This window comes from Rhincodon typus, chromosome 1 (genome assembly GCF_021869965.1).
Source record: "Rhincodon typus isolate 14 chromosome 1, sRhiTyp1.1, whole genome shotgun sequence".
NCBI lineage: Eukaryota > Metazoa > Chordata > Chondrichthyes > Orectolobiformes > Rhincodontidae > Rhincodon > Rhincodon typus.
The window spans coordinates 30,986,688-30,999,924 of record NC_063332.1 but is presented as its reverse complement, the minus strand read 5'-3'; positions in this window follow the sequence as shown (position 1 = coordinate 30,999,924).

Here is a 13,237-nt window from a genome sequence, read left to right as displayed (position 1 = left end):
ACAAGATGATCAGAGGATTAGATAGGGTGGACAGTGGGAGCCTTTTTTCTCGGATGGTGATGGCTAGCATGAGGGGACATAGCTTTAAATTGAGGGGTGATAGATATAGGACAGATGTCAGAGGTAGGTTCTTTACTCAGAGAGTAGTAAGGGTGTGGAATGCCCTGCCTGCAAAAATAGTAGACTCGCCCACTTTAAGGGCATTTAAATGGTCATTGGATAAACATATGGATGATAATGGAATAGTTTAGGTTAGATGGGCTTCAGATTGGTTTCACAGGTCGGCGCAACATCGAGGGCCGAAGGGCCTGTACTGCGCTGTAATGTTCTATGTTCTATTTTAATCATAGAATCCCTACAGTGTGGAAATAGGCCCTTCGGCCAAACAAGTCCACACTGACCCTCAGACCATCCCAACCAGAGCCATCCCCCTATAACCCACCTAATCTACACATCCCTGCACACGACAGGCAATTTAACATGGCCAATCCACTTGACGTGCACATCTTTGGACTGTGGGAGGAAACCAGAGCACCTGGAGGAAACCTACAAAGACACAGGGAGAATGCGCAAACTCCACACAGACAGTCGCCCAAGGGTGGAATCAAACCCGGATCGCTGGCGCTGTGAGGCAGCAGTACTAACCACTGGGCCACCGTGCCACCCCATAAAACTAAAACCATTAAAACTATGGGTCACCCTTTCAGGACAGAGATGAGGTTGTACTTCTTTGGAACTCTTTGCTTCAGAAGACTATAGAGGCAGGTTATTATTGAACATTTTTAAGATGGAAGTAGACAAATTCTTGTTAGGCATGGAAATCAAGGGAGGTCAGTGACAAATGGGAATTTGGAACTTGGAACACAAACAAATCAACCATTATCTTATTGAATGGTAGAGCAGATTTAAAGGGCTAAATGAACTACTTCTGCTCCTAATTTGTTTGTTTAAATGTAACACCCACTTGTGGGTTGACCTCACAAGATCTCAAAGGATTAACTCATCTTACTTTAGGCATGATACTGAATTTGCTTACAGGCATCACAATAGCTTTTCCATCGAAACCACATAAATGACCCCGATATTCCACAGGAGCCAACAGACTGTTAGTACCTGATCAAAATATTTTATTCTTCAAGTATCAGTCCAAACAGTGAAGGTGCTAGGCCATTACTTTCTGTGATGTAGAAATTGTACTGCAGTTCCACAAAACCCTGGTTAGATCCTACTTGGAGTACTTGAGTCGGTATAGGCACTACATCTCAGGAAGGATATGGAGACAGTGCAACATAGGTTTACAAGAATGATACCTGGACTTTGATACCACCCTTGGGCGACTGTCTGTGTGGAGTTTGCGCATTCTCCCTGTGTCTTTGTAGGTTTCCTCCAGGTGCTCTGGTTTCCTCCCACAGTCCAAAGATGTGCACGTCAAGTGGATTGGCCATGTTAAATTGCCCGTCGTGTGCAGGGATGTGTAGATTAGGTGGGTTAAAGGGGGATGGCTCTGGTTGGGATGGTCTGAGGGTCAGTGTGGACTTGTTTGGCCGAAGGGGTTAAGTTATAAAGAGAGAATATTCAAACTTGACTTGTTTTCTCTGGAATTTACAAGGTTAAGGGGTATTAAGACATTAACCGGAAAAGACAGGGTAGATAAACTATTTCTACCAGTCGGGGATTGTAGAACTACAGGGCATAGTCTGAGAATTAGGGTCAGGTCATTCACCAGAGATATTAGGAAGCACTTCTACATGCAAAGTGTGGGTAGATGTTTCGAATTCTCTTCCCCAAACAGCAGTGGATGCTGGATCAGTTGTTAATTTTGAATATGAGCAAAGGTATTAAGGGATATGGGCCAAAGGGCAGGAATATGGAGTTAGGCCACAGATCAGCCATGATTTATTTAATGGAAGAATAGGCTTGAGGGGTTGAATGGCCTACTCCTATACCTATGTTCCTATATTGAATATAAAGAGGTGGCAGTAGGATAAAAACTGAGTATGCCCCTGACCCACTCAACATCTACACATCTATACTAGCCAGTAGTTGCTGATTTATTTCCCCAAACTTCTTAGCCCAGGGCTTCAGAGTCCTTTCAAGCGCTCAATATTTCCATATCAGCTACAACAGCTAATCAGCACAAACCAGAAGTCAAAGCAGGTACTGTTTATAAATCAACTTTTAATTTGTTATTCCAAAGAACGGATGGCTTTTGATCATGAGCTAAATCAAGAAAATTTGCCTCAATAGATTTTTAAAAATATGTTATTTGGTATAAATGTTACAACCAAATGCAGCTCTAATGTCTAGGCTCACAGTCTCCTTAACATTGTTGCATCAGTTCATTTTCATTAATAAAATAATCAATAGTCATTAATCTTCATTAACATGATCTTTTTGTTTGCTTTAACAGTTGCAAATTCAAGGTCAGGAGAATCACAAGTAGATATAGTTTTCTCCTGTTTTATTTGGGAAATGCACAGAAAATGTAATTGTGCTTTCTCATTACAGTTTGTTACAGTTACAACATTATACAATAATGATAGACACGGGTTCATTCCACATTACTTCATTCATCCAGAGAGATCTTAATGCCCACCCACACTTTTGTTTCTTAAATTATTCCAATGTCCTTCTCCACTGCTCTAAATGTATCCCTCAATCACTCTCAGAGTTAAGAAAAAATTTGCTGTTATCAGTCCCAAAATTAAATTTCATTAGTTTGAACCTGTGTATCCTGATTCTATTCCAGATCAATTTCAAGTAATATACCTGGTTAATAATTTCATATACCCCTACGAGATCAGTCCTCTTCTCCAGGCTGAAAGTAAGTATTTATCTCATGTAATTATTTTCCTACCTGTAGTTTTCAAACTGCACTGCGTTAAATGTAGTATCCCACAGTTCTGCCCACTTTACGCACATTTTGTTCTACTCATTCTGTAAGTTAACTTCAGCCTCCAATTTCACTTTCTTTCTTAGATTGGTATGTCTGACAATTTATCCACTTTGCATTGAGTTCCAAAAATCCAAGTTATTTATGGATACAGAGTTAGTTAAATGACTGAAACAGACAGTTCATACAGTATGGAGCTGGAGGAACACAGCAGGTCAGGCAACATCAGAGGAGCAGGAAATGAAGGGTGTAAACCTGAAATGTTGACTTTCCTGCTTCTCTAATGCTGCTTGACCTGCTGTGTTCCTCCAGCTCCACGCTGTATTGACTCTGACTCCAGCATCTGCAGTTCTTGCTATCTCTGAGTAACTGGAACAGAGTGGACCAGTGCGGTTACAATTTGAACTGGAGAAAGGAAGTGGGATATCCTACATCTCGGTAATAGAACTACTGCTTTTCTTCACATACATATTAATGACTGAGATTTGGATGTACAGGGCATAGTTTCAAAATTTCAAAATTTATAATTTGTAAGCATTGTGAACTCTGAGGAGGACAGCAACAGACTTTAAGAATACATAGACAATCTGATAGAATGACAGATGAAGTTTAATACAGAGAAGTGTAAAGGGATGCACTTTGCTATGAAGGAGAATGAAGAGAAACAATAGAAAGTAAAGGGCATAATTCTGTAAAGAACGTTCCAACGGAGAAATTTAGGGATGTATGTCCGCAAAATATTGAAGGTGGCAGCACAAGTTGAGGATCTGGTTAAAAAAACCAGGATCCTGGGCTTTATAAAGAGAGGTACAGAGTAAAACAGCAATGACAATCTGGTGATCAAATCCTGGTTTGGCTTCAAGTAGAGCATTTTCTCCCTCACTGGGCACTGATCTTCCAGGTCATAAAGGTTTTAATGAGGCTGAAGAGAAGATTTACAACCATGGTTCCAGCGAGCAGGGACATCAGTCACATCGATAGATTGGGGAAGCTGGGCCCATTCACCTTAGAGAAAAGAAAGTTGGGAGTTAGATGTGTACAAAGACATGAGGATACAGACAGAGTAGACAGGGAGCAGTTGTTATCATTGATTGCAAGATCGAGAACCAGGGGACACAGATGTTACGAGATTGGCAACAAAACCAAACAACAATTTGATGAAAAGCCTTTGTAATGCGATGCGTCATTGTGATGTGGAGGAAGATTCAATCAAGCCTATTCTGTGATTCTGTATATGTACATTTAGAATCGTAGTGATCTCAACATCAACCCATCAAGCACCCCATTTACTTCACGACAATTTTATCCTCAGTAAATGTTTATTTTCGTTACCTTCCAGTGAGTTTCTTTTCTCCATTCCAAGGGTTGATCCTAAATCACTGCACCTTATCATTTAATTAGTAGCTTTTCTAATGAAATGTAGGGACATAGGAAGTGGAGTAGACCATTCAGCCTCTCATTCAATACAACTGACTCTACACCATCCCAAAAACCTTTATGCCATTCTTAATCAGAAACCTATCAAACTCTAAATATACTTAAAAGACTGAGTTTCCACAGTCCTCTGGGGCAGAGAATTCCAAAACTTCACAACCCTCTGTGTAGAAAAAATTCCTCATCTAAGTCTGAAATGGAATCCACCTTATTTTTAAATTGTGATCCCTGGTTCTGGACTCCCCAACCAGGGGAAATATCTTACATGCATCTGCCTTGTCTATCCCCTTAAGCATTTTGTAGATTTCAATGAAATCACTTCTCATCATTTGAAACTGCCCAGAATCCAGGCCCAATTTGCCAAATCTCCAAACATAGAACAGTCTGGCAATCCCAGAACAGTTATTTTTTTAAAAAAAGTTGCTCACAGGTTGTAGGCAATACTGGCTAGGTCGGCATTTACTGCCTATCCTTAGTTGCCCTTGAGAAGATGGTGGTGAGCTGTCTTCTTAAACTGCTGCAGTATGTTTGGTGTAGTTTGGTATGGTTTGGTAGCCACAACACTGTTAGGAAAGGAGTTCCCAGAATTAGGCCCAATGACACTGAAGGAAAGATGATACAGTTCCAAATCAGGATGTTGAGTGGCTTGGAGGGGAACTTGCAGTTGGCGATATTCCAATGTAAATTCTGCTCTTGTCTTCTAGATGGTAGTAATCATGGGTTTAGAAGGTGCTGTATAAGGAGCCTTGGTGAATTTCTGCAGTATATTTAGTAGATATTACACACTGCTGCTCCTAAATGGTGGAGTTGTTGGGACTAAATGTTTCTTTATAATGTGCTAATCAAGTGCGCTGCTTTGTCCTGAATGGCATTAAGTTTCTTGAGTGTTGTTGGAATTGCACTCATCCAGGTGAGTGGAGAATATTCCATCACACTCCTGACTTGTGTCTTGTAGACAGTGGACAGGCTTTGCTTGTTTACAGATTAACAGCCCCAATCAGGAAACTCATATTCCATGAGGCCCAGCTGGCTGACCTCATTACAATCACTTCATATACCAGTACATTACCACCTATCCCAAGTACTTTAATAATGCTAAAGAGAATTGACAAAATAGACTTAGAGTGGATAGAAACAGGAGTAAGCCATTCCAACCCTTGAGCCCGTTCCACAATTCAGTGAGATCATGCCTGATCTGTGACTAAGGGGAAAGACAAGGAGATGAGTTACTCACCATATTCTTGCCCATTCACTGAGCCTATTCAAATCCTCTGAAGTTGTTTTACACATTGCTCATAAGACATGTTCCTGCTTAGTTTTGTATCATCTGTAATTTTGAAAATAATACATTTGATCCCCACCACCACATAACTGATAGCCCTTGTGAACAGCTGGACTCTAAGCACTAGCCCTTACAGAACCCCACTAGTGAGAACCTGCTGATGCAAGAATGACCAATTTATTTATACTGTCTGTTTTCCACTTGTTAGCCAATCCTTAATACATGCTGAAATAACTGCACAGAGTCAGTATCCATCACCAAGTCAGTCAGCATTTATTTACAGATGAATCATCCTTGACTTTAGTACTTCCTCATTCAAAGTCAGCTGTCAGGATCTCTGACACTCACCCTTTTTATATGTCAGCCAGGGCTACCTGATTGGACCAGATTAACAGCTCCAATTGGGGAACTCATTCTATGAAATCCAGCTGGCTGATCTCGTTATAATCATTACATATACTAGTATATTACCACCTATCCCATGCACTTTAATTATGTTAATGAGTAGACATAGAATGGATAGGGACAGGAGTAGACCATTCAACCCCATGAGCCTGTTCCACCATCCAATGAGATCATGGTTGATCTGTGACCTAACTACATATACCTGCCTTTACCACATCTCCCTTAATACCTTTGCTTAACAAAAGTTATATTTATCTCAGATTTAAAATTAACATGAGATCCAGCATCTACAACCATTTGTGGAAGAGAATTCCAAACATCTATCACCATTTGTGTGCAGAAATACTTCTGAAACATCTCTCCTGATTGGTCTGGCCCTAATTCTCAGACTATGCCCCTGATTCTAGAATCCCCGACCAGTCAAAACAGTTTATCTTTATCTAAAAGATAACACAGTGTGGAGCTGGAGGAACACAGCAGGCCAGGCAGCATCGGAGGAACAGAAAACCTGACATTTCGGGAGAAAATCTGAAGAAGGTTCCTGACCCGAAACATCAGCTTTCCTGCTCCTCTGATGCTGCCTGGTCTGCTGTGTTCCTCCAGCTCCACACCGTGTTATCTCTGACTCCAGCATCGGCAGTTCTTACTATCTCGGAGTAAGTTATCTCTATCTAACCTGTCTTTTCCTGTTAATAACTTAAAGACTTCCCCAACAGATCACCCTTTAACATTCTAAATTCTGGAGAAAACATGCCTAATTTATGTTATTTCTCTTCACAATTTAACCCCTGAATTCCAGGTATCATTCTTGTAAGTTTACATTGCACTCCCTTTAATGCCAGTATATCCTTCCTAAAGTGTAATGGCCAGACCTGCTCACAGTATTCCAAATGGGGTCTAACTAGGGTTTTGTGTAACTGCAGTGTTGCTTTTGCATCCTTGTACTCCAGTCCTCAAGATGGCCAGGATTCCATTACCTTTCTTGATTATTGTCTGCACCTGTTTGTGATATTTTAAAGATCCACGCACATGAACTTCCAACCCCAATCCTGATCTATCCCTTCTCGGTCCAAAATAAGGGATCTCAGTTGCCTTGTGGGAAGATCTAGAACAAGAGGGTCATAGTTTTAGGCCAAGGGGTGGCAGATGAAAAGAATTATGGGAACAGGCAGGAGAATGGAGTTGAGGCCAAGATGAAATCAGCCATGATCGTAATAAATAGTGAAGCAGGCTCAGGGCCTGAAAAGCCTACTCCTCCTCCTCCTAGTTCTTATATCCTTACGTTTTCATGTTTTAACCAACCTCCTGCCAAAGATCTTATCACAAGCTTTCTGAAAATGCTAGTATACTAATTCCTTTGAATTTCTTTTACCAATTTTGCTAACTATAACCAATCATAGAACCCCTATAGTGCAGAAAGAGGCCATTGGCCCATTGAGTCTGCACCGACCTTCAGAAGAGCATCCCACCCAGACCAAACACCCTACCCTGTTCCTGTAGCCCCACATTTACTATGGCTAATCCAACTAGCCTGCATGTCCCTGGACATTATGAGCAATTTAGCATGGCCAATCCACCTAACCTGTACATCTTTGGACTGTGAGAGGAAACTGGAGCACCCAGAGGAAATCCATGCCAACATGGGGAGAATATGCAAATGCCATACAAACGGTTGTTCGAAATAGAGTTAAACTCAGGTCCCTGGTGCTGTGAGGTAGCAGTGCGAACCACTGTGCCATCATGCCACCCTGATCATTATTATCCAAGTGTCTAACTATATCATTCTTTATAATAGATTCTGATATTTTCCTGACGACTGATGGAAGGCTGATAAGTTTGAAGTTTGCTATGTTCCCTCTCCCTACCTTCTTAAATACTAAAGTGACAATTACTACCTTCCAATCCACACAAGTCATTCCATAATTGATAGCATTTTGGAAAATGTCTTTATGGCCACCTCCTTCAACACTCTGGGATGAAGACAATCAGGGCCTGGGAAATTATCAACTTGCAGCCCTATTCATTCCTCTACTACAATCTTCCAACGAATGTCGATTTCCTTCAACTTCTTATTCTCCTTACTCATTTGGGTCTCTAATTCTGAGAGATTTCTTGTATCTTCCTCAGTGAAAACAACACAAAGTAATCAATTAGCTTCTCTGCCATTTCTCCAATCTCCATTATAAATTCTACCGACTCTACCTGAAATGGATCTGCATTAGTCTTAGCTAAAATGTTTTCTTTTTAGGTACATGTAGAAACATTTACAGTCTGATATTGATTTTTTTGTGAGATCATGTTCATGTTCTATTCACTCTTCCTTTATCAGTTTCTTGGTCCTCCTTTGCCTTATGCCAAAATCCTCTCAATCCTCAAGCATGACTCTACGACTCTATGAGAATATCTGCTGACCTCCCCAAAAAACACAAAGTACACTTGTGCAAAACGTGCATATGCAGTACTGCCAATGATGTCACTCCATCCCGTTCTCTCATATGGGTAGTGCTTATTTGAGCATCGCCAGTTTTTTATTGGCAGAGCAGTTCACAAAGTGTGCATCCACAGACGTTTCCATATGAGTCATGTGAAATTTTTGGGAGTGCCAGGAGACACAGCTTCCTCTGACTTATTGTTATTTCTGGCAACTTTACAACTGTTTTCTTTTAATCTTATACAATACTGAACTTCCTTTGTTAGCCACAGTTGACTGATCCTTTTGTGAGTTTTTGCACCATGAAAGAATGTATAGTTGCTGCAATCCTGTAACAGCACTTTATTAACTCTCCACTGCCTTAATGGATTTTCCCAAACCCCATCAGCTAATTATGCTTCATGTCTTCATAGTTTCCCTTATTTGAATGTAACACTCTTGCTTCAGAATGAACTAGTTACTTTCAAACATAAGGTAAAATCATATCATGTCTTACAACGCATAACAGAGGATAAATCCGCGGTCAGGTGTACCCTGGAATTTTATGGGAAGCTAGGGAAGTGATTGTTAGGCCCCTTGCTGAGATTTTTGCATCATTGATAGCCGCAGGTGAAGTGCCAGAAGACTGGAGGCTGGCTAACGTTGTGCCACTGTTTAAGAAAGGTGGTACGGAAAAGCCAGGAATTATAGATAGGTGAGCCTGACATCAATGGTGGACAAATTGTTGGAGGGAATCCTGAGGCACAGGATTTACATGTATTCGGAAAGGCAAGGACTGATTAGGGATAGTTAACATGGCTTTGTACTTGGGAAATTGTGTCTCATGAACTTGATTGAGTTTTTTAAAGAAGTAACAAACAGGATTAATGAAGGTAGAGCAGTGGACGTGATCTTCAGTAAGGCATTTGACAACGTTACACATGGTAGACTGGTTAGCAAGGTTAGATCACAAGGAATACGGGGAGAACTAGCCATTTGGATACAAAACTGGCTTGAAGTTAGAAGAGAGAGGGTGGTGATAGAGCGTTGCTTTTCAGACTGGAGGCTGTGACAAGCGGTGTGCCACAAGGATTGATGCTGGGTCCACTGCTTTTCATCATTTATATAAATGATTTGGATGTGAACATAGAAGGTATGGTTAGTAAGTTCGCAGATGACACCAAAATTGGAGGTGTAGTGGATATCAAAGAAGATTACGTCAGAGTACAACAGGATCTTCATCTAATGGGCCAATGGGTGGAAGAATGGTAGATGGAGTTTAATTTAGATAAATGTGAGGTGCTGCATTTTGGAAAGACAAATCAGGGTAGTACTTATACACTTAATGGTATGGTCTTGGGGAGTGTTGCTGAACAAAGAGACCTTGGTGTGCAGATTCATAGTTCCTTGAAAATGGAGTCCTAGGCAGACAGGGTTGTGAAGAAAGCACTCGGTATGCTTGCCTTTATTGGTCAGTGCATTGAGTATAAGAGTTGGGAGGTCATGTTGCAGCTGTACAGGACATTGGTTAGGCCTCTTTTGGATTACTGCATGCAATTCTGGTCTCCCTAATATAGGAAGGATGTTGTTAATGTAGAAAGGGTTCAGAAAAGATTTACAAGGATGTTGCCAGGGTTAGAGGGTTTGAGTTAAAGGGAGAGGCTGAATAGGCTGGGGCTATTTTCCCTGAAGTGTCAGAGGCTGAGGGGTGACCTTATAGAAGTTTATAAAATCATAAGGGGCATGGATAGGGTAAATAGACAAGGTCATTTCCCCAGGGTGGGCGAGTCCAAAACTAAAAGGGCATAGGTTTAGGGTGAGAGGGGAAAGATTTAAAAGGGACCAAAGGGGCAACATTTCAAGCAGAGGGTGGTGTGTGTATGGAATGAGCTGTCAGAGGAAGTGGTGGAGATGGGTACATTTAAAAGGCATCTGGATGGGTATATGAATAGGAAGGGTCTAGAGGGATATGGGCAAAATGCTGGAAAATGGGAATAGATTTATTTAGGACTAGTGGTCGGCATGGACCAGTTGGACCAAAGGGTCTGTTTCTGTGCTATGACTGTACATTTGGTCTCTCATCATTAAAGGTTCTTTTATGGTAAGATTATTACTTATGTAGTAAGAACTGTGGATGCTGGAGATCTGAAACAAAAACAGAAATTGCCAGAGAAATTCAGCGAGTTGGCAGTATCTGTGGAGAGAAAGCAAAGTTAATGTTTCGTGTTGTGACCATCATTTGGAACTCAAGAAGGGTCAGCGGACCCAAAATGTCACCTCTGCTTTTTTCTTCACAGATGCTGCAAACTTGCTGAATTTCTCCAAGATTATCAATTAGCTCTTTTTCATGACATAATTCTAGATCTAAAATAGCCTGTCCTCTAGTCAGCTCCTCAACATACTGCTCCAGAATACAATCCCTAGAAAACTCCAGAAACTTGTCCTCCACAGCTTTTGTATTCAGCTGGTTTACAAAGTCTATATGCAGATTGAGGTCACTTGTGATAACTGTGCTGTCCATCCTAAATAGTTCTGTCACTTTGATTTACACCAGGTCCCACACTACCACTATTATTTGGCATATAAATGATTCCAACCAATGTCTGCTGCCTCTTGCTGTTCCTTATTTCCTCCCAAACAGATTATACACATCGTCCTTCCAAGCTGAGATCCTCCCTTACTAATTACTAACCCCATCCCTTATTATCAGTGCAATTCCACTTCTTTTTCATTCTTTTCAATCCTTGAATGGTTCCTAGTCCTGAACATCATGTAGCCATGTTTCTATAATGTCAGTTAGATTGTGCCCACTTATCTCTGTTTGTACCTTTAGATCATCAACCTTGTTAAGAATTCTTCATGCATTCAATTTGAGTACATTTAATTTGGTTTTTATTATATAATCCATATATGAATGCATTCTGCACTCAATGCTCAGCATTGTTTCCCCTGTTTTCTAATCTCCTTCACAGTTTTTCTGTTTAATGACTTTACTTCCTTCAAATTTGAGTTGCCCTTCGCATTCCCATCCCCCAGACAAGCTAGTTTAAAAGCACCCAATAGCTCCAGCAAATCTCAACAGCTGTTGGTCCTAGTCCTGTTAAGATATTTCCTGTCCAGCCTGTACAGGTCCTCCTGGTCCCAGAACTGGTTCTAATGCTCAAAAATCTGGTAGAAACATAGAAAATAGGAACAGGAGTAAGCCCTTTGAGCCTGCTCCACCATTCAATATGATCCCGGCTGATCATCTAACTCAGTCCTCTGTTCCTACTTTCACCCAATAGTCTTTGACCCCTTTACCTCCAGGAAGTATATCCTTCTTGAAAACAAGAAGCCCTCCTTCCTACACCACTTGTCCGGCCACATGTTCAATCAATCCACCCTTCTGTTGTTATGCTCAGTACTACATGGTCCTGGGAGCAACGGACTCTATTTCTGCTGATCAGCACATGCAGAACATCCCAGCATCTGTGTTGACTGGGAGTAAAACTGAAATTACTGCTGTTGAGGTCCTGCTTCACAATTTCTTCCCTAACTCCCTGAAATCTGCTTACAGGATCCTGCCCCTCTTCCTACCTGTGTAGCTGGTACAGATAATTTATTTTCTATTAAATTGACTTTGATAAAAAGCCTTTTGAACATTCATGTAAACTGAAAATGATGGGATAAAAGGGTAAGACAAGCTTATTACAATCTCCTTAGGTTACTACAGAAATTTAAAGCAGTCCCTGATGCACTGTTAAAAACAAAAAGAACTGCCAATGCTGCAAATCAGGAACAAAATCAAAAGTTGCTGGTACTGGGTTCTGAGGAAGGGTCACCGGACCCAAAACATTAACCCTGATTTTTATCCACAGATGTTGTCAGACCTGCTGAGCTTTTCTAGCAACTTCTGCTTTTGTTCCTAATGCACTGTTGTGGGACTTGCATTGTTCATAAAATATTTGCGTCTAATTTCACACATGCACAGGCACAAATATGTACACACACACACATGTATGCATACACAGACACACATCTCATACCCACTGCATTTTCAATCTGTGAGGATTCACTGGCACACCATGAGAAACCATGTGGCTAAACATGTCAGCTGTTTCTACAACATCCAACCTAACTCATCGCCATCTCAGTGCCACTTAATTAACCCTCTGCATAAGTACTCATATCACCCAACATAGTCAAATAAAACTGTGGAATATTCATCTTTTCCCCATATCTCCAGCCTATTACCCTTTTACAAACAATATTTCCAGCCACAGCAGCCCTGAGACTATCATACTGCTTACAATGTTTGATCATTTTAGCTTACACTTAACCTGGAAAATAGTATTTAAATGCTAGATGTTTTAATGTCTTAATAAAGCGTGATTTAGTTTGATTTTGATTTGATTTATTATTGTCACATGTACGTAGATACAGTAAAGAGTATTGTTTTGCACCCAAATGAGACAAATCATACCTTACATAAGTACAAGGGTAATAGAACAGAAAGCAGAATATAGTGTTACTCAGGCGTCTATTTAAAAAAAAAGAAATTTATTCCAATATTGGAGCGCTATTGTTAAACAGAATTTTAATGCTACAACCAGACTCTAAGCAGCAGCGGTTGACAACCATAAGGAAGGTATGTATTTGTCAAGGATTTACGGCCACAATGGACGGAATTGGCATCAGATGAATCAGATCACAGCATAGCACCAGTAAATCCTGGTTATTCCCACAGCTTGAAGCTCATTATTGTGGAGGCAAAAAGGCGTAGAGCTGGATGAACGCAGCAGGCCAAGCAGCATCATAGGAGCAGGAAGGCTGA